The 23,173-nt window shown below is 41.6% G+C and overlaps 1 protein-coding gene and 1 long non-coding RNA gene across 4 annotated transcripts in view; both read right to left on the bottom strand.

The window, feature by feature from the left end:
* The window catches only part of ZDHHC8 (zinc finger DHHC-type palmitoyltransferase 8), a 126,042-nt gene that overhangs the window by 44,653 nt on the left and 58,216 nt on the right, over positions 1 to 23,173 (bottom strand). The gene's annotated exons all lie outside the window — the stretch shown is intronic.
* LOC130602233 (uncharacterized) lies at positions 10,001 to 12,175 on the bottom strand. The gene is made up of 3 exons (XR_008972849.1): positions 10,966 to 12,175; positions 10,849 to 10,876; positions 10,001 to 10,315 (listed from the first exon to the last, which is right to left on the bottom strand). It is a non-coding gene; the product is annotated as an uncharacterized LOC130602233 (long non-coding RNA).

The following is a 23,173-nucleotide window of genomic DNA, read 5'->3' as shown; positions in this document are numbered from 1 at the left end:
GCCTGGCAAGATGCAGGGAACTTCTGTGACCCAATTATACTGCTGATCAGAAGCCTCTTCCCAGCAGATGGTGGGACGGTGCATGAGAAAAGACAGTGAAATTTCAGGGGAAAGCTCTCCACAGAAATACACTGTAGTTCACTGTTTCCAACTTTCATTACCATCACTATGCAGCATCACAACTTTTTTTGGGCTCTTGTCTACCAAGAACACTAAAGCTTCCTCATGCAGTTCCTCTCACTTTTGCTTTGAACTTGTTTCCTTCATTGGAACATTTCTGTAACTCTGAATGCTTGTGCATCCTATGAACATGCCAGGAACACTCCCTGTGCTGGACTATTTGAAAATTGTTCACTTCTGACAAGAAGGAAAGCTCAGAAAGAAGCTCCTGATGGAGCAGAAGTGGTGATGTTAAAGTCCTCCAGCCACGAGAGACAAAAATAATTTAGTTGGATCATCAAGTAGATGCTTGGAACATGTCAAGGCCAGATAAAACCAGCCAGTTGTTGCTGTTATCTACTTAATCTTCTGTTGTGTGGAAAAGGGAGTTAGGAAATTCTTTTCAGCCAATGCAAGTGTCTAAGCCAATGCCCAAGGCAAATTATGCTCTAAACAATAAGGCATTTTGTCTAACTCTGTAATAAATACTAAATTTGCAAAGACAGCTGTTTGGTTGCAGTCTCCTCTTGCAATTTCCAGTCAATAATTCATATTTACATAAATACATAACTCTACCTCATCCCCCCACCCTCAAGTCTCATCCCCTTCAGAAAGCAGCCAAGAGGTAGGAAATGGGGACTTTTAATCCTTGAAACAAAAATTAGGCCACTTCCTTGAGAGCTGCCACATGATGTCTGCTTAAAAAAGTGACATTCAATAGAGGCACAATGGCACACAAGATCCATTTGTGGATTTTTGCTTTCGAGTTATTGAAATCTTTTCACAAGAATATCAATCATAGAACAGTTTCATTGCAGAAACTGTTTCATTGATCTTTTGGCATCTATATTATTCATACAGTAGATTAACTGATTTTTGTTAGCCCTACCTATTGATTGTGAAAAGCTAATAAAATGCAACTCTGGCTGGAAATTGTACATCCAAATCTGCACATTTATACTGAAGACACCGGTGAACTGAGTCAAATCCACAAACAGAAGTCTTAAAGGGACATTACCCTGGAGTTACACTTATCTTCCTATATGTTCAGTAAAGTTATATGATCTGTCTTTGGCAGCACAGAACATAAGGAGCATGATATTCACAGATTACAAGATACACTGTAGAAAGACAGGAGTATATTAAGTTTTACAATATTTAATAACAACCAAAATGCAGGGTTCTGGAAGCTCACATATGATACTTTGCCAAGCACAGAGTTATCCATTCTTTCACTCACACCAAACTCTGCTAAATTTCCATTCCAAGACCACTGAAGTTCCTTGAATGAGCACAAATGGGCACGGTTGATTGCAGACAGGAGCAGACAGACTAAGCCTGCCTTTTTCTGCACCACAAGCACTCCTGCCTATGCCCTCATGTCTGCATGATGGAACAGCACACTACGGATGCTCACCCAGTCACTGCTGAACATTCCAAGGATAAAAAAGTTTTGAATCTAGCATCATCCCTCTGAAAAAATGAAAAAGGTCATTTTTTCCTATATGATCAAAGCAAGGCACAACCTCTTGCAGTCATTATGTTCAGCAGAATGAGTGCAAATCTTTAACTTGATCCTTTTAGAACCTAACTTGCATATGGCCACTCTAAGGCTAAAATAAATACATCCTAATATAACTACAGACCATTAATGGTTTGGATATATAGCTTGAAAACTCGGGTATTTGATATGCTATTGAAACTGTAGATGCTTGAAATGTGCAAGATAAAAGAGAATGTGAGCCCCAACATGGCTCTTATACCCAGGTGCATCTGGCTTCCTCTTCACTAATTCTTCACTAGGCACATGGCCCATTCATTGACAAGTGTGTTTTCCTAGTTTGGTTTCCTGGGAGTCTTTACTGGCTGCACATCAAGCCAAATGTTCATTTTGCTATCGACATAGCCAGGAGGCTGAGAGATGCTAGCCAACCCTTGTTCAACTAGTGTTACTGCTTTACAACATGTCATGCTTGGTAGCATTGAAAGGAAAAGCCAATAAAAGGAAAAAATTAATCTTGTGATTAGACACAACACTTTGGATTGCTGGCAGCTGACACTGGCACCACGCCACCCTCTCTGAGGACAGAATAGAACCTGTCTGCTGTCTTCACCAACAAAAGGATTTCTACAAAATAAGGGTCTCTTGCTATGAATGATCAAAATGAGCAGCTTGGCAAGGAGACCTGGCCAGTCATCAATTACAGCTTTGTTCTATCCCAACTTAAAGCTGGTATGTCCAGTTCCAGACTGAGATGATCCAAGTCCTACTCTTACAGAATTCCTGCATACCAAGTAAGTTACAGCTAAATTCACAATATAGAGAATTTGTAGCAAATTTGTAAGAGCAAAGTTTGAAAATTTATTTCTAAGGTATTTGCATGTGTCAATGCAGAGTACAGAATGTTTTAAAATCTGAATCCTCAGGGCTTGCTAAGCACCTGCTCCCTCAAAAACAGGCTTATGTACCGCTGAAAGATTTGCGCTGATCCTTTGGAAAGGGATTAATTCCTTTTCAACTATGACTATTTGCATAGGATACTGTGTTAGTTATGCCAAAGTCCTCTTTGATACTTGCATTCATGCATAAACTGTAGGTTTTGTGATCAGTTATACAATGTTCACTTTAATACTGGCAAATGTTAAGTCTGATTTAAACTCTGCTTAGAAGGTATCCCTTAGGGAAATGCAGATATGCAAATGTACTTAGTGAAAACAAGAAACCTCATAAGCATGATCAAATTAGAATGCACTTTTGAATCATCATCATCATGTTAGAGGAATATGACAGAAACTCCATATTATAAACATCAGGATCTGGCCTCTATGTTACTTGCAAATGGAATCCCCCATTTTCCAGTCCTGATCCCTCTCTTTTCACACATTCTTTAGTTGACCGCAAAATCTCATCACTTTATACATGCAGTATTTTCTTAACATTTAACAGCAATAAGCACTGGGCAGTCCTTGCTGGTCCAAAAAATTATTATCTATGGAAAATCATGTGAATGACCAATATAACACCAGCACCACCAAAACCATCAACAAGACCTTCACACAAAAACATTTTAAACATGGAGAAATCCAAACCCAGGACACTAATGCCTCTGATTTCTTATTTCAATATGTTTGCTGATGTTACAGTATACCCACTAGTTTTGGCAGCACCAAGGCCTCTCAGTCTCAGTGTGATGAATGATGCTTCTTATAAAATAGCTTTCTAAAAATCAGTTCCATCCAGCAGCTGTATATGGCTGTCTCCCAAGAAGTGTGATGACATATCTGCTTCCAAGTAATAAATGGTAAAGATACAACTGCTTTCAAAAACCCCCACTATCTTTATGGAAACCTCTCCATTTGTATGTTTCATTACATTCAGCTATTCTAAATTGCACCAAAGGGGACACTGGGACGTCTCACTAAGAGGGTTGTGAAGACATAAATACTGCGATAAGGAGAAACCTTTGACCAAACCTTTGATGATGAATAGCAAAATAACAGTTTCTGGATCAATTTCTCAAGCTTCGATGGTTGTAGTAGACAAAAATGGCTCTGAGACATAAATAAACCACAGTCTGAAATGGAGTACAACCTGTTTGTTTGCATGCTTTCCCTGCTGAAGTAACCTTAAGAAACTGTTCTTCAGCTCACCAAGCAAGAAAAACCATGTGTTGATAGAAAAGTCGTGTTACCTAATGCTGTGAATCTATGAAAGTGATAAATAGCCCTAATGTTGATGCAGCCAGTACGAAGATGCTGTCAGATCATTAAGGTGATTTGTCAGTGTTCAAAGATGTTGAATTTTCTATCTTCCTCCCTCAGGCTCCTTGCACATGCACATGTCCTCCAAAGCCATCTTTCATTACAGCATGAAAAATCATATTTTTCCTCCTTTCCTTCCTATTCACCTTAAAAATCTGCCAAGTTTCCAGGGACGATTTTCAGCTCAATCTCTCCTTTCTCAGAGAGACTGGCTTTGTGCACAAGCATTTCTTATCAAGTTTAGGCTAACACATTGGACTGTGATTATCATGTTCAGTGTTCTTAGGAAATTCTTTGCTGCTGCAGGAGCTGAGTGCAGCCATCCTACATGTGGGGTTTCTCCTCCTCTTGTGACTACAGACAATAAATAACGCTTATGTATGCTTTTACAGAGCTGCAGATTGGTATGAGATTAATTCTAAAACCTATTTTATCAGATAAGTCTGATTAACTTGGGATTTCAGATCTGTTCTGCAAGACATACTGAAAATCTCTCTCATCTCAAACACATCATAGCCGACAAACAAGGGTCCTGCTAAAACCCAGAAGTGGTCACTAAGACCATGACAAGCAGAAACAGTAAAAGCATAAAGAAGCACTGGGAAAGCTCCTCCAGCAATACTCCATCAATGACCAATGTGCCTATGACTTTGCTAAGCAGCACTGCAAGATACCATTTAAGGTTTTTTACTGTGCATATGAGTAACCTGCCAGGGATGTTTTCAACTATTAGAGTTCATGGTCTAATCCCACAGATACAGGTAAGAAGGTAACTGGAGCATTCGTCAAGTTGTACACAGGGTGAATGCTCTTCTGACTTAATCATAATGCTTGAACTGAAACATCTCGCAGGAGACAAGAGGAATAGACATACAGATTATAGTGTGAGAAAGGATCTTCAAAAACACAGTACAAAAAGTGGTTTTCACACTTGTGCAACTACGATAATTTCTACTGGAAAAATCCATTCCTCCTGTACACTAATGCTCTGCATACAGTGAACATAACCCCGAACAAAGTGATATCAACTAAGCCACATAGAAAAGCAGATACCTTTATGTTCTTAAGCCAAGCTACCTTTTGACCTGCTAGGGCAAGGGTGGAGACACAGCAACCTCATTTTTGCCTCAAGAATCTGCCTTCCTGTATTTCAGCAGCAGCTCTGCACGGCACTGATCTTACTTTGCAAATGCTTCACAACATGGACTGGCTGGGCCTCAGGACAGCTGAAAACAACTCCAGTGGAAACTGCCTTTGTGCGCTTGACACCTCATTTTCAGACCAACTGTCATCTTAGTATTAACAATGCAATGGCAGTTCTACTGTGGAACAAATTCCTCATAAATATGGATTTGCAAAACTGAAATGCCTAGGTAATGAAGACAGCTGAGACACAGCCCCACATATTTAAGACTGGTTGCAAAATGTGACCAGACTGACAGCATGCAACTCTTCTTAACATCTTTATAAAACTCAAATATGAGAAATACGCATTTAAACAACACAGCAAAGAACAAAAGTAGCATTAGAAGACTCAAAGGAATCCAAGTTGCAGATATGTAAATGCAGTATTTTATTATTGCATTACATTTTCAGGCTGCATGAGTAATTGTACATATATTCTGTGGTTGTACTAAACCATTGTGACAACTATGACTTTATTGTGGCAACAAAATGCCAAGAAATCCCTTAAGATTAAGCAGTAATTTCTGACACTGCAATCCTGCAGCTATCTCCACAAGCAAATAATTGAAAATGCTGCACGGCCTCCGGCTACATTCTGGAGAGCTGTGTCAGGCAATGCAGCGTGCCCAGGAAAAACACTGAAGATGTATAGCCAGTGACTGACAACCGTCAATCAGCAATAACATACTCACTGCCACTTCCTGAAGTGGTTCAGGTAGGCTTGCAAGAGAAATGCTACACTGTATTCCCCTGAAGATGTGAAAATTATCTTCCAAAAAGATTATAACCTTCCTGAAGAGGAAACTTGTATTTTTCATGGGGAAAAAAATGCAGTTGTGGAAGAAATCAGGCTGGTTTGCACTTTTCTATGACAGCCCTTCTGGCCACCCCTACCACATACAGAGATACTGGGCTGTGCTGCATCGAGCGTGGCAGCAGCCACCAAGAATATCCCGAAGGAGAGATACTCAGCTGAGTACAGTCAGGCACCCAGGTTGTTGCTATCAACTACTTGCTTGGCTGAAGAGCAGGAAGCCTTTCAACTGGCTAAGACATGACAGTGTTGGCATACAAGAAAGCCCTGGGAAGGGAACAGAAAGGATGCAGATGATTCCCAGGGAGTAAAGGCCAACAAAGAGCAGTTAAAACTGACTGCCTTGCATTAAGTGTGTAAATGAAGAGTAAGTGAAAACAGGGGGAGATATTGAATATAGAAGAAAGAGCAGGAAGGAGAACGCACAGAGGCTAGAAAAGAAAACAAGAGTAAAGGAGGTGCCAGAGTGTTGCAAGAAAACAGTAAGTCCCTTTTCCATGGTGCTGTATTAATGACATTCTGAAGACAGAAGGAGTGATTTTTATTCCAGCAATGGCTTAAAGGGAGACAATTTTTCCACCTTCATTCCCGCTAGTGTGATTCTTGCTCAATCAGCCCACAATAAAAATCACTGCCTCACAAGGACTACTGACAACCGAGCCTGTCCTTTGAATCAAGCACGGTGCTGAACATGGGAAGGCTTGGCATCACAAAAGATTGGGCACTGAGAGCTGCTAGGAAGAAATCTAGTATATTCTTGAGCTCAAAGCTACCAAGGATACTTCTAGAGTAAAGCTACCAGCATTTCAGTGGTCAAAGTCAGAATCACAGATGGGTCTCTGAATCATCAATACAGTCTTTAGCTCTTACAGGTCATTCATACAAAAAAAGACAACAGGTAGTTGGAAATTTGGGCTTGTATTTATTTATTTTTTTTTTTTTTGTGGGGATGTATGTGTGTTTGTGCCTGGTTTTGGCTCTTTGTCCAGCTATAGTTGACAGCTACAATATGTCATTCCTGAACTGCAACACACGGAGATGCAGCTTGTATGCAGCATCGGTCTGACAGCCTCTTCCTTAGGTTGTTCAGACAGCTACTGTGCCCACCAAAGGGCATGCTATGCAGGAAGCTGACACACAGGAATTGATTTTAACACATTATTCATGATTTTGTCTGTTTTCATCATGGTTTTCTATTACAAGCAAAATCACTTTCTGAAACTATTAAAGGACCTGGCATCAAATAAAGCAGAGCCTCGAATTCCTGCCTGGAGGGTCTATGCTACAGCATTTATAGACTCAATCAAAAGGCAAAGTTTGCTGACAGACAGCCAGACTTCTAAACTTCATTTGCTCAGGCTGTACCAGAAGCATCCAGCACTAATGCAATTGTAGCAAACATAGCAATCATTTGTCCTGCTTGACAAAGGTCACCAGACATCAGCTTGAATCTCCCACTAAAGCCAGTTTACTGAATTCTGCTTTCAGTGGCAGAACCAGAAACTTACTTCACATTGAGCTGGGCTTCATTTTTTATACTGAGCAGTCAGGAACATTATGCCTTTTGTATACTCTGCAATTTTAAATTTGCAGTGTATAATCCTGAAAACCAGGATTAAATTTAATATGCTTTGAATTCACATCATCTCATTACAGGATGAGATGATTCTAGACAGACTATTGTCCTGGGTTCAGCAGTAGCAGTCATGTTTCTCCTCCTTGGTAGCTGGTGCAGTGCAGTGTTTTGACTTTCGGCTCGGGAACAGAGCTGATAGAGATGTTTTGGTTTGGCCAAGGACTTTGTGAGCCTCATGCTCTGCCAGGGAGGAGGGGAAGCCGGGAGGAAGCAGAGACAGGACACCTGACCCAAACTGACCAAAGAGGTATTCCATACCACAGCACGTCATGCCCAGGATGTAACTGGGAGTTAGCCGGAAGGGCTGGGAGACTGCAGGGTTGGAGGAGGTATCGGTCGGAGCTTGGTCGGGCTTGGGGGGCGAGTTATCGGTCAGCGGGTGGTGAGGTGTTGTATTCTGTTCCCTTGTTATTTCCTTTATCATTATTATCATTGGTGGTAGCAGTAGTGATCTGTGTTATACCTTAGTTACTAAACTGTTCTTATCTCAACCCGTGGGAGTTTCATTCTTTTGATTCTCCTCTCCGTCCCTCCGAGAGCAGGGGGAGGGCAAGAAAGGGGGGGAAGTGAGCGAACGAATTACCTGACTGGGTTTAAACCACGACAACTATGCACAAGTTAAATGTACTCAGAAGCCCAGTATGTGACAACTATGCACATAATTTAGCAATTCTGCCTGGAAAGGAGGGTCTGTATAATTTTACTCAAAGAACCTTTTGATTTTAGTCTTAGTCAAAATCTCAGCAGCAAATTCTGAACACTGAAGGAGCCTGCCTCTTAATGGCAACTCCCCTTAAAACTATTAGATTTCATTCTGGGGAAGAAAAAAGATAAATGGTTCTTAAGAACCATAAACTAGCTTCTTATTATAGCAAGGTATCAACTTGCTTTTCCTTTGCAGTAGGATTTGCAAGGTAACAGCAAGTTGATACCTTGTCTAATTCCACAGGTGCTCAGGTATGTGGCTTGTGTGTCTAATTTATACACGGACATTTCCAGCTTTCAAAGGGGAAAATGTGATTTAAGTACAAGACTGTCTGCCAAATTCCTCAAACAATTACAGATGTTTCTTACATGTCTGACCTAAGAGGGCTGACTGCTGAAACCCAGACTTATCCAAACCACTACAATTTCCTCTACAAGCCATTTGTCTAGAGTAAAAGGACAAGAGGAGATCTAGATTTATGAACCATGACACAAACTTATAAATCTTTGCTCTTAGTTTACAATTTAAAAAAACATTTAAGTATGGAGTTTGTCAGCTGAAGTAGCTTTTGGTCCTTTAATCATGTGTTACCATTGAATGGAACAGAAGCAGCACTTGTGTTTCCCTGCCTTAATATATGCTTACTAGTTTTGTTCAATGCCAGTATCTGCAGCAAGAAAGCATGTAGCCAAATCTGCAGAATACTGGAAATGCAGCTAACTCCACAGCAGGGAACAGTCCAGAGGAGGTGCCTTTTCCTCCCAGCCTTAATGCCTTTCAAGCCTGTAGGGCTCCCTGAACTCCAGAAGGCATTGCTGCTGGCACACCAACCATCATCACTCCTCCAGCCTCATGGAGAGAGGCTGGCATGGCAGGAACAGAATGGTTATTTAGAATCCACCTGCCCAACACACAGGGTCTTCAGCGTGTATCAGTGTCACCCAGAATAGAAGATGGGGTTTGGTTTTTCAGTTTGGCTTGAGAGGCATGAAGCAACCCCAGAGCTGCTCTAATGTTCAGTTTCTTACTCTGGATCAAGCTGGCCAAAAATTACTGTTGCTTGACAGTTGCAAGATAAAAACCATATCCTTAGCTTCATGCAATTTACCAAGTTTTTATCCATTTTGGGTGACTCCTCTGAACATATAATTTTCAATCTCTGTCAAATGAATTTTTCAGCTATTTTCTTTAAAACAAGCAAAACACTTCTTGCCCAATTAAATCCCAGTAACTTAATCTTTGTGATATGAATGGTGATGATGTTTTGGGGCTAAAATTTGGCAGGGTGTTGCCACTGACATTTCTTCAACCCAAAACTTTTAATCATGTATTATCCCAATTTTTTAAATAGCTTTAGCTAGTTCAAAACACCATTTTTTCAGTGAATGAGCTATTCAAAAATCCTAATCAGGGACCCATTTTACTAGAAGCTGTATAAACACAGCTGCTAGGAAGGGTCTGGTACAGACTGTAACATAATGGTTTGAACTCTGTTTGGAGAAGAGTCTCACAGTGGCAACTTAAACATGCCAAACATGCTTCTGTGACGCCAAAATGTGATCTGGTTTGATTAAAAATAAAGTGAAATTTAATACTCAAATATAAGAGTGGAAGGTGGAACCAGGGCAACTGTGATTTCTTCTGGGTATTTGCACAGAAGAGCAACACCACATGGGTAAGACAGAAAGAGGAGTAGCTGAGGAGGAAAGACTGTTGTGAAGAAAGAGGACTGACTAGCCCTGGCCATTGAAGCAACTAAGGGAGCACTAATCCTGAAGGGAGGCTTCCAGGACTTAGCAGTAACATGTGGAGGGCTCTTCAGGTTGTACTCTGCTTCTGTCAGGTAATTTTCCTTCAAAACTATTCACGGCTTTCAGGATCCAGGAGAAATCCAGTTTGGAGCCAAAAGCAGATTGGAAAATGTTTACTAACAAGCAGACTGACTCAGTGTCAGGAGAAAGCCCAAATGCAGTGATTCGGAGACAAGGCACGTGAGGTGGAGAGCACAAAGAGGACTGGTTCAGGTGGTTGCTTCTGCAGGCTTCTCTGGATGCTGCAGAAAAAGATCAGATACTTGCATTACACACTTCTTAGTGATCTTAGTGGAAGGGGTGGGGAACAGGAAGGTTGGCTGGTTTATTTGCTCAATGCTGTAATAGCTCTCAGTTCCAGCTACAGACTGTTATAATCCTAACAATCATTTTATTGTGTCACAGAAAAATGTATTTGAGATAGTTTGGATTTGATTTATTCAGTATATATAACAGTGGCAAGGAGTTTTCAAAAATGGTTTGTGGTTGGATTGATGGACATGTAATCATTTTTGGAAGGCAAGATGAATCACTCAAACTAGTGGGGTAATGCAAAAATACACACTGAATTCTCTCTAGCCAAGGAAGCAAAAGAAGAAATTATCACATTCTACATACACTTTAAGGTATTACAGGAGAAAGATAAGAAACTTTTGCAAGAGAACTGAGTTCAAAGAATATTTGAATTACAGATTGATAGGAATTCTTGGGAAAAAAAAAACCTTATCTTTTTGGAATGGATATGGAATCTGTTTTAACTAACTACATAGCATACCTTCTTGCTGGATCTTGCAGTCTCATTTCTAGGAGAGAAGAGGAACATATCAGTGCTGTATTGCCAGGCTGAAGCTCGGGGGTGCTGTTAAGAGAATCTGCAAGAGTAACTACCTACCTAACTCCGTGCCTCTCAGGTGAAGAGGAAGATCCCTGTAAGGTTGATTCTTTTGATCATCTTCCCGGAAAAAACAAGCGAGGTGTGTGTATGTAAAAAAAGAGGGCTGCATCTCAGATCGCAAATGGTGGTGATACCCAACTTGAACTATCAGCGTTGGCTGCTGCAGCTGAAATTAGCTATGGCAAAGTAAATCACACTGCATAGCAATGACTATGATAACAGATGACTTAAATCTATTGTCAGTCCCACCTATACTACACAAAAAGAGGGCAACTTCCATTCAATAACCAGGTCAGGCTGCATAAGCTTTTCTTTGAGCATTTCTGTTTGTTTTTTAAACTACCAGTTCTGTAGACTGGACAATTTTGCATAGATAAATCCTTTCAAAATCCCATTACAGACGATGGATTTTCCCCAAAAAATTCTACTTCCACTAAAATCTGCAGTCCTTCCTTAGACCTTCCCTGCTTATAAGGCAACACATCATTGCCTATTCTTTGGATTGTCCTTGCTTGCTTGCTGATAGGAAGTGGTCTGGCCTTCCTAATAGATTTCACCTGTGAGAGACTTGCCCAAGAAGTAAAATCACTCCCAGGGAAATAGTTTTTAACCACACTCTCCAGTAATGGTTTCTGGGATGTATTGCTTAGACTGTGGATTTTAGCATGTTGACTGACAAGATCTTTCCATGAAACAGAGCCTTTAGTCTCATTATGAGGAACTGTCCTGCTGGGATTGATCTTTGATATTCCTTTTCTTTATGCAGATTGCTAATTTAGAGAGGGAGATAAGGATAGCAGAGGAGAACACCAGGGGTCAAATCAAGGACAGGAGACAGGCCACTAGGTAGGGTAACTATAGCTCCTCATACTTTGCTGCAGTATTTGATTTGTACATCATGCATTCATTAAGAAATAAGACACAAAAGCCACAAACTGTGTATCGTGTTCAATTCTGGCAACCTACATGGCCTACAAAGCCCAAGCCCATTAGGAGGAAGCCTATACCCTATGTTTGACATATGTTTGTTCTTATACAGCCTCTCCTTGTAATTTTACCCATACACTCCCATGCTTGACTGTATGGCTCACTTTTGGAGTTCAGTTTTGGAAGGTACTAACAATCCTGACAGAGTTTATCTTATTTCTGTCAAAACTGTTACGCAGATTGTCCGACAAGACACAGGACAAGTTCATTCCAGGCATAAAATGAGGACTTCTAAGAAACTATTGATGGATTTGTGATACCTTATTACATGTCTTCCACTGCAATGCGGCTGACATTACTTTGAAGCTTTAAGCAAAAGAAGTTTCAACTGCATTAATAAATACGAACCAATAAATTATTTTTGGTGACCTTAGAGGATTGCTTACATGTCAAGTAAATGTCTATAATTACTGATAAATTCTTATCAGAACTTAATTAAGATTTCTGTTGATTACCCAAAACCTCGGAAACTTAACTTTGCACAATGTGTTTATTAGACCTACTGACAGAAATCAGTTTTCTTGAGCCTATAATGAAATCTTTCTAGTATAGGCATTGGGTTGGTCAAATATGTTCCCTTCACAGTATTGGAAGCTGAGGATTTCTGCCTTCCCTAGTGCAGTAAAATACAGATCTAAGTTCAAGTTTCTATCCAAGCTGTGACAAAGGACACTTGTCCTTTTTCTTCAATTTTTCTCATTAGAAGAGTCTTCTCACGCATTTTCTACCTCTGCTGAGATTACACTGCTACCCAACTTAACAGACAATAGAAGCAAAATCCAAGCCAGTGGCTTAGATATGATGAGAGTGCTTTGCCAACAGGATTTTTCAGGAGGATAATGAAGATATTTGTTACAGTCTTCACCAGTTAAGAGTAAGTTAAAAGCTCGGAAGCTTCACTGACTCTCAGCCACTGACAACATATCCAAAAGTATTAGTGGTGTATGGGCCTTTACAGTGTGATACCGTAAGTGGAAAAGATAAGACTGTGTGACCACAGTCAAGTGCCTTTCCATTTTCATAAACTGGACAGAATCTAGTTTGATTCTTTAATGAACTCACCTAAGGAATTAGCTAAAGACTCAGTTATGTTATCTTCTGAAGTACAAGAATGAAATTACAGTGTGACACAGACCATGTTTTTAATTCTTCCTTTATTTAAATTCTCTTCTCAAATATTAATTATAACATAGTTTACATTGCACTGATCTTAATAGTATCAGGATTCAAAAATAAATGTAAATCACCTCATAGTTCTTAAACTTATGTTAAGCTAGAGCTTAAAAACTTCTTTCTAATGTACACCCTGTAACTGAATTTACATTTTGAAGTTATTTTTGAGAAGTAAATACTCATTTCCAAATTAAGAAGAAAAAGGTTGCTACTAAACAAGCCGCTCTTCTCAGTAATCAGATTTTTCTCCATGAAAACTAAAGAGTGACTCTCGAATGAATGACCTCTTACACCAAAACTCCAGCAATAACTGGAGATAAACTGAGCATTGTCAATGCAGAAAGTGGCAAGTCTCAAGACTTGTCAGATCTGTTTTGCAAATTGCCTCTGCTGCCCCCACTTCCCCTGAATGACTTAACCACCCTGCTTCACAAACAGAGAAGGAATGCACTGAGGATTCACTATTATAATAATTATCAAGTATGAAGGTAATAGGAATAAATCTTGGAATAAATCAACCTTAAAATGGTTCTGCACTAGCACCCACAGCTGGGATTTATGTTTTTATGCCAAAGGACCTTGGTTCAAACCCACAAACTCTTTTGGGGTCACTGCATAAGTGCTTTAAGTTTTCAAAGAGAAAGATAAGCAAAAGATTAGGTTTAATAGTCTGTTCTCCTTGATAAATAACAATAATAATCCATGAATCATTCTCTCCTTCTTGAGTCAAAGCTTCCCAGAATCATTCCAAATCTCCCTCCCTCCAGCCTTGTTCTAATAGAAAGCCCTGGTAAAGTAAAATGAGGAAACTCAGTGCTTGTTTGTAAGGAGTATTGCCTCCCACACAGCGTTTTTCTACCCTTGGAAAAACACTACCTCCCTAAATGGGGCACTGCATTAAATAGATATCCCTACATCTGAATAGACAAAGGCATAAATTCCTCTTGTTTTTTGGGAGGAGGGCAGCCTCCACTACAGGTGGAGAAGCTGTCTAATCACAGCTAATAGGTATTTAGTGACAGAAGTGCTGGAAATGTGCAGCCCTCTGTGCAGGCCAATTCCTCACTAAGTGTATAACTACCCTTTGGGTAACACTCACAGTGCCAAAATTCCACGTGGCCACTTTGAACTGGAAAAGACACCAAAACCAGAACAGCCGTCCAAGGGGAACACAAAAGCAGATTCCAGCAGCTTTGCTTACGGGCTCCATTCACACTGCTTAATTCTACACAATGGAGCCTGGCAGCGCTTGTCTGACCAAATTAACAGCATGTCCCTAATGAGCCTGCCTGACACTTCAGTATGTTGCTATTAACCAGTCAAAGAGACTTCACAGTCCTCCCCAGTGCTGGCCCAGACAATGGTTACCCCTCTCACTGCCAAATTAGTGACCTGTCAGAGAGGCTGATGATTCTCACAGAATCCCAGACTGGTTTGGGTGGGAAGGGAACTCATCCAGTTCCAATGCCCTGTCAAGGCCAGGGACTCCTTCCACTAGACCAGGTTGTTCAAAGCCCTGTCCAACTTGGGCTTGAACACTTCCCGGGATGGGGCAGCCACAGCTTCTCTGGGCACCCTGTGCCAGCGCCTCAGCACCCTCACAAGATCTAAATCTCCCATCAGTTTAAAGCCATTCCTCTTCTATCTCTTCATGCCCTTGTAAAAAAAACCCTTTCCAGATTTCTTGTCAGCCCCTCTAGGTACTGAAAGGCTACTCTAAGGTCTTTCCTGATCCTTCTCTTCTCCAGGCTGAACAACCACAACTCTCTCAGCCTGCTCTCATAGGAGAGGTGCTCCAGCCTTCTAATTTCCCTTTTTTTATATGGCATTTTCTGGTGAACTACAGCCTTAAGCCAAGAGGCAGGGAAGGGGAATCTTCCCAAACTCTCCTAAATTTGGTAGGATTGCTTCTGTCCAAAGAGTTTTGCTTAATAAAAAGGTACAGAAGGGGAATGCCACAGCATTGATCTTGACTCACACACTGCTCATCTAGCAGCTGTACAGGACTCTGTGGCAACTATACAGCATTGTGTCCTGATTCAGGGGTGGAACAACGTTGTCACTTGGTCTGATATTTTCTGCAAGGACCTTCATGCCTCCAACCACTCCAGTTCTCATCTTGAATGTCAGATACCAAAAATAAGAGCTATCTTACAAGTGTTCCCAACAGAAAAGGAAGTGATGGGTAGTTCTGGGCCTTCCTGACCTTGAGCTTTTTCATGGACACATGATTCAAGATGGGCTCACACTACAATACTCAAGTTCAAATTTGAAGTGTGAAGAGGCTTGGAGAGAGTTGTTCAGTATATTTAATTACAAAGTTTAGTCTCTCGTTAGATGGTACAATAGGGATTCAGAATTCTGTGGTCTATTTCTATTCACCTCTTTCCTCATTAGTGTGTGTTCAAGGGCTCTTACAGGGAACATTTTCATGAAAACAGAACAACCAAACTAAATGACACTTCAAGATCAACTCTCCTGAATCTCCCTAAATGCGTACAGTGCTTATGCAGCATGGGAAGTTTTCTTCCATAAATGAGAATTCAGCTGGTTTGACCTCTTTTAGAGGTCAGAGACAAGAGTATAGCCCTGAGGTTTTTACTAGGCTTCATTCTAAAGCTACTTCTTCCACTGAAAGATGAAGTGTTATGATATTGCAGTACACATTCAAAAGCAGGATACAGGGTATAAGCTACACATTCGAAGTGCCTACAAGAATCAAACATAAAAGACAGTAAGCACACTGCTGCTTTCAGAGATATGAACGATGACGATGATATTTGTTCTATGTTAGATTAAAATCTTCCAATATCAGGTCAGCAGCCAGAAGACTGGTGAAAACTGTAACAACACTTGACTCAGCCTCTATGCTTGGGCTTCTAATTGCCATAGTAAGGAGGCCCTCAACTATCCCAAACTGCAGCCTCTTTAATCTAGATTGGTTTAGCTGCTTTCCAGCCTGCGGCTCTTTCATGATTTTTCAAGCACAGCCAGGGGGAAGGTGCACACTTTCACGGAGGATGGAAATGGAAATAGCCCACTGAAATACACAGTATCCTTGATCATCAAAATCCTTCACATCTGCCTGAAACATAGGCTTCAGTACTCCAAAGCCAAAGTTACCAGCTCAGTGCTCTTAGTTTTCCAAGAAACAGAGTTCATTGATAACAACTGCTCTTCCAAACCACGACAGTCTTTAATTTTCAAATCCGTGTTTCATCTAACAAAGCAAACAGTAGTTAAAGAGACTAGAAGATGTCATGTACAGATAGTTAAGTAGTCTCATGGAGCTATTTTACATTTTAAAAGACAGTTATATTCTTACATGTCTAAATGTTGTGACTTCCATTAAAAAAATAAGTCACTCAACATTTTTATGTCAACTACATTTAAAAAATTAATTTTCACTTTGGATATTTTTTGTTAATTTCCTGTCAGCAAGTTTCCAAATTAACTTGGAGTGCACTTCCGGGGGGTAAATACCAAACAAAAAACATTTCCACATATGCCCCAGCACTAACAAAACTGTGACAACAGCAAAGAATGCTCCTTGCTTTGTCCCAGTGATCTTTCTTTGCAGCTTTTTTGCAGACTTGCTTAAAATGCCATAAGGAACCTCTATAGAAAAAGAATCTCTCAATAAACTCCTAAGTAGTACCAGCAACAAGGTGGAGCTCTTAATAAAAACCCAAAGAAACCCTTCCAGTTTCATACAGAAGCTTTCTAAAAAGAAAGTATTACCAAAGAATCTAACCCCTTATAAATTTATCTGCAGTTAAAGCAGAACAAAAACAACAAAAAAGCCCTCTCAAAACACTTCTGTGACCCTCTTGCACTGCTGGCTCTCCACAGGTAGGACAGCAAACTAAGGAAATCCATGAAGGCAGCGTATGCATTGGTTTCAACTGGTTTTGAAGTCTTAACTGCTTTTCTACCAAACAATAGAGCACCCTTTTTTTGTTAAGCCAACTACACAATTGTGTTCACACAAGCTCAGATAAGCTCACAATAATGTTAATTTGAGTTTTAGTTTTAAAAGTTAATTTCTCATCCTTATTGCTGGGGTTGGGGGGGAAGGCAAAAGGAACCTCCAAAATACAGATAATATTAGTAACATAGATACTGGATTCAGATTTCTCCAAAATTGGCAAAAGTTTATGTGAGGCAGTAACCTAATCTCATTCTTGCTGGTTTTACTACATTGCTCAGTCATGTTTTCTTCATCTTGCAGAGCAAGATGATATGGAAGGAGATACAAATTCCTATCCCCCAAAATCCTACCACCAACTTTAGACCTGAAAGAAGTTCTATGGGGAGAGAGAGACAAGGTATACCCAACATGACACAACCCAACACCACACAAAATGAAACCTTACTTAAGTGGGAAATTCAGATAGAAAGGTTACTGGTTTAGCTCACCTGTTCAGAGCAAAGCTTGCTTTAATTCCTGTCCCTATTACTTATTATTCCACAGTGTATATCTGTGCTCAGTGTTGCTAATCAGTGTGCAAAAAACAACACCCTCTCTGCAGTTAAAGCCAAATTTAGGTCTGCTGTCCAGTTCATAAAGTTTAGTGTTTCTATGAATAAGCACAATTAAGCCCTGGAGAATATCCGGGCTTTAGGACATAATTCCCAGACAGAGCCTTTGAAGCAAGACTTTCAGCATCTTTCCTCCAGGAGATGAAAGAATTCCAGTGACATGGCATCACTTTATTTTTCCTTTCCATTTAACCTGAGACAGCTTAAAACGGAACATTGTTACTGAGCAGGAACCAGCTCTTCCTCTAGGTATTTTGTGTATAATGCCCTGGAATTTGTCCATATCCAACATAGCAAAGCATCCAGAAATAAAACTAGGAAATAAAACTATGAGCAGCCTCACGCAAAAAAGAATAGCACCTTATCCTTGTTTTCTAAAATTCCTCCCATGTACCGCCAAACTGCTGGAAAACCTCTTCCCAAGCCCTGACTTCTCCCTCTCATCACAGGTTCCCATTCAAGGCCAGTGACTCAACACCTCAACAGGGAAAACAGTTCAGGCTGAAATTTATACCCAACAGGATGGGAGAATGTTGAGCTCATTGCAAGGAGGAAGGAAGGAAACCCCATTAGTAGCCAGAAAGGAAGCATATTTCAATAAGGCTCTTTTGTCTTTGGAAAAGGGAAAGCAAGCAGAGAAACACATTCTCCCTGCTACAGTTGTGCTTACACAGGCTTCTTGCTTTAATTTCTGCAAAAGCTACACAAAAGAAGATGGATTACTAAACTGCTAAAGAAACATCCTAAATAACAAAAATGCAGATCTGTTCTGGAAGAGATCTAACTATGTGCACCTCTCAACAATACAGGAGGAGTCAAGGACTGTCGGTGACAGATAAACAATACACACTGACTAACATTTCAAGTGTAGCTCTTGAGCAATGACTGAACGTCAGACTGGCTCTGCATGAGTGGTTGAGCAGACCTGGGACACTGCTTGGCTGCTGGACCCCCTTTTCTATCTCAAGAAGAATGTAAGAAACACGACCTCAGGGCATCGCAGAGCTTTTTCTGGCTGCCTGAGACCCCACTGATTTATAAGACCTCTTCATCATTCAACTGTCCAGTCTAAAATGGAGACTTCAGCAGGGAGACAGGGCAATGAGGTGCTTCTGGAAAGGATATAAGGGTACGCTCACATGGACAGGTCCCACTGCATACTTCACAAATGTAAGATTTAGGAGCATAATGAGTTTTTGATGCATTTCTCTTCTACCACAGCAAGCAGATCCTGGAAACAGGCAGGCAACCATACATCACTGGGAGCTGGGAGTCTCTGAAATGGCATCTCCACAAGTAGCATGGGCTGAGAGACCATCCATCCACCGGCACCATGCAGCAGCTCCGTGCAGTACTGTAGCACTGTGCTGATGTCTCTGCTTGCAGCACACAGTGGGTAGTTTTCCAGAGAAGATACAGCACCTTCTGCAGCTGTGCCCGTCCATCTGTTTTCTGCCTTTGACTGAAACTCAGCAGCTCAGCGAGACTGGATTTGAGCCTTAACATGGGTTTTTCTTTCTTTTCCTCTAACCCTCTCCACTGGCAACTAGATGCTTAAGCAAAGCTCTCTCTTAAGGTCACAGAAGACAAGGTACTATGGGTTGTCATCTTGGCTCCCTTACATCTGACAACTCCAAGACTAGGAGCATTATGTACCTATCACTGCCTATCCCCATTGAACAAAAGCTGAAGTAATTTACTGCTTTCATTCACAAGTTTAAGCCAAGAAGACTGAGTCTAAAGAACCCCTGACTCAGGCAGTCCTAGACCACCCAATGGTGGGTGGCATCAGCTCAAGACCAGAGCACCTTTGTGTGCACTGCAGATACGGCCTGGCCACCGTTCACGCCACCGCACATAATATGCCCTTCAGAAAAGGGCCAAACAATAGAGGATTTGTGAGATAATGTAGTGGAGCAGAGCTGAATACTTAACATTTTGAAAAATGCAAGGGCCTGACGCGCCAAGCAGAGGCACACACTGAACAAAACCTTTTCAGAGGCAGACTGAAGCCTGCCCACATGTTACCAGCTACCGGCCTCCACGACAGGCATGAACTGAGGCTCGATTGTGTAACTCAGATCAGAGACTTTCACCAGAAGTCTGGCAAACTGAAAAGCTCCCTAAGTTTCCAGCAGTGGGGCTGTTAGCGGGAAACACAGTTCATATGGCCTCCTTGCACCTTCATTAGGAACAGTAATCCTCAGGAAGAAAAGCAACAGCCTAAAACTACAATGGAGAGTGGGGATCAGCACTCCCGTGATAGCGAAACAGCTCCTAATAACATCTAGTGCCCCTTTGCTTTTCTGAAGAAGGCTTTTCCCCTGCATATTTCAACTCTCCACTTTAGCTGAATGGCTTTTGGCTGCAGAACATAGTGTTAACATTTTTACCCTTAGTATAATAATTATTTACATTAGAGTCCATTCTATGTCATTATGCACAAAACATATTAGTGCTTGAGCTCAGAAAAGCAAATTCTCTTCCCAGACCTGCTCCAAGTAGTCAGCTCTGGTGCAGGACTGCCCAGGACATGCTGATGACAAAGGAGCCACATGGTCACCTGAGCAGACTATCCCCCCCCCCAACCTGGTAACCAACATAGCTTCTCCATCGAGACATCTGGGACTGGATCTACTGGCTCCTCTGCACAAGAAGCCAGACACTGGCAGACCTAGACCCACCACTAGCCATACTGCCAGGGCACTCTCTGCAAAATGTTCCATGATCCTTGCTTGACTCTGTGCAAAAGAAGACACCACTGCTGATTTAAGAGCACTCTGGACTGCAGTCATAGGAAGCAATGAGAATTTTTGGCCAAGCATTTCATCTGGCTTGTTGTAACACTCCTCTTCGGGCAACTCCTATGGGCTGCAGTCAAAGACAGGATATAGGGCGAGATGGACTCAGTACAGCTGAAGTAACAGTTGCAAGAAAAGCACTGTAAGAGGAAGCACAAATCAACACAGATTAATTTTTTTAGGTGTCATACTGGGAATAATTTGGCCTGCAGAACTTTGGCAAGAAGGATAGAGGCTGAGCATGCTGCGACTTTCAGATCTGCATGCCTGACAGAGCTGCTCAGCTGAAAAAGCAATTCCCATCAAGAGCCTCATGAGGCTACAGGTTTCTCTCTAGTCATTCAGTATGAAATATTCTGTTCAGAATGAAAACTATTTTCAAGTTAAAGCAGGGTTTTTTAATTGAAAATTACTTTAAAACCTAATGCTTTTTGGCTTGAAGCTGTAAGTAGACAAAGTTCCATTTATATTTATAGATCAGGTTACCTTCTTGCCATTCACACATCCATTTAAAAGGTGCACTTTTTATTTATACTTTGTTAGGAAAAAAAACCACCAAAATAAACTCCAAGCCTTTTAATTTCTCCAAAGCCTTTCAATGACTATAACTGAAATTAACAGCATCCACTTTTGTATGACTTCATTTCATTGCTTTTATGGCATACAAGCCTCCATTTTGTGACCACATTAACTTAGATGACAGCAAGAATTTAAGACTTAAACAGAAACCTGAAAAATATGGCTAAACCTGGGGAGGGTATGGGCCATCTGATTCTGAATGGATGGAAAACTGAGCTCATGCCTGCAGCCGCTACCTGCCAACACGCTGTGTGCACACTTCCCACACTCCCACAGCTTCCCTTCTGCCGTGGGTTAACACCACATTGCAGGTTGTAAAATCCAAACTATGAAACAAGGAACAGGCCAACGCATTCCTTTACAACATTAGCTTGGATGCAACTACATCGGTGAGTTTTAAGCTCAGGGCTTTTTTAAGTAAAAGCTTGTCATCTGTACACAACAGCCTCAGAGAAAGATAAGTAACACAGGAAATGTTTGGATAGTTCTCTATTCAGGTGTACTCACAAACAGGAATGCCATTCAGAGGGACCTTGACACACTTGTGAGGTGGGCTGATGCCAACCTCATGAAGTTTAACCATGCCAAGTGCAAGGTCCTACACCTGGGTCAGAGCAATCCAAGGCACAGCCACAGGTTGGGCAAAGGAGAGATTCAGAGCAGCCCTGTGGAGAAGGACTTGGGGGGTGCTGGTCGATGAGAAAATGAACATGAGCTGGCTTCAGTGTGCGCTTGCAGCCCAGAAAGCCAACTTTGTCCTGGGCTGCATCAAAAGGAGTGTGACCAGCAGGTAGAAGGAGGTGATCCTGCCCCTCTACTCTGCTCTTGTGAGACCTCACCTGGAGTATTGTGTGCAGTTCTGGTGTCCTCAACATAAAAAGGACATGGAACTGTTGGAACAAGTCCCGAGAAGGGCCATGAGGATGATCAGGGGACTGGAGCACCTCCCGTATGAAGACAGGCTGAGGAGGTTGGGGCTGTTCAGCCTGCAGAAGAGAAGGCTGCGTGGAGACCTCATAGCAGCCTTCCAGTATCTGAAGGGGGCCTATAGGGATGCTGGAGAGGGACTCTTCATTAGGGACTGTAGTGATAGGACAAGGGGTAATGGGTTAAAACTTAAACAGGGGAAGTTTAGATTGGATATAAGGAGGAAATTCTGTCCTGTTAGGGTGGTGAGGCACTGGAACGGGTTGCCCAGGGAGGTTGTGAATGCTCCATCCCTGGCAGTGTTCAAGGCCAGGTTGGACGAAGACTTGGGTGGCATAGTTTAGTGTGAGGTGTCCCTGCCCATGGCAGGGGGTTGGAACTGGATGATCTTAAGGTCCTTTCCTACCCAAACTATTCTATGATTCTAAGAACAGTCTAACAGCATTTCTTCACACAATCCTTCCCCTTTGCAATTATCTCAAGTTAGCTGTTGACTCTGGAGAAATTCAAACTTCAGTATCTGCTGCTACACTAAGAGGGAACCATGTTTGAAATGGAAATGTTGATTTTCAAAACCATTCATACTTTGGCCCAGATCTGGGAAGTGGCAGTCTGTAAAAACGCTGATCCAAGTGTCCCCCGGCTGCCTCTGTTGCAGCCCTGGAGCATAAACCCTGGTACAGCCACACAGAGCAGAATGGCTGTGTGCTGAACACCCCAGAGGAAGCTCTTTACTAAAGCTCCTCCTACAGCTACTGTTTGTTCCCCCTTACCCAGACAGATTAAAAAAATAACAACACTGATATAAAGAAAAATATTTACTTAATGCTGTAATCTTCTCAACAAGGACTGTTCTGGAAAGACCAGCAACAACAATGCATTGACCCCTGCAAGCAAATGACTCTTTTCCAAAGACAGCCTTGGAATCCCCACCTGGAGCTCTCAGCACACCTGCCAGTGGGCTGCAGATGCTTAGTCACCTCCTCAACAGAGCAAACAACCAGCAGCCATGTCTGTGCCTGCAAGTGATTTCAGCTGCAAAGTTACAGATGTGCCTACTCAAAGGCACACTATAAAGGCAGCTCCTCAGAACATTAAGCCCCCCTTACACCTTCTAAATAATTCCAGTTGCCTGTACAGCAGGGATGTTATTTGGTATCCCATCTTTAGGGATTACATTTGAATTACTTTGTTGT

Source organism: Pezoporus wallicus, unplaced genomic scaffold (assembly GCF_028554395.1).
Source record: "Pezoporus wallicus isolate ANWC-B61680 ecotype Strahan unplaced genomic scaffold, APGP_CSIRO_Pwel_v1 contig_8047, whole genome shotgun sequence".
NCBI classification, from domain to species: Eukaryota; Metazoa; Chordata; class Aves; order Psittaciformes; family Psittacidae; genus Pezoporus; species Pezoporus wallicus.
The sequence above is the reverse complement of the archived record's forward strand: the minus strand, read 5'-3'. Positions and strand labels throughout refer to the sequence as shown.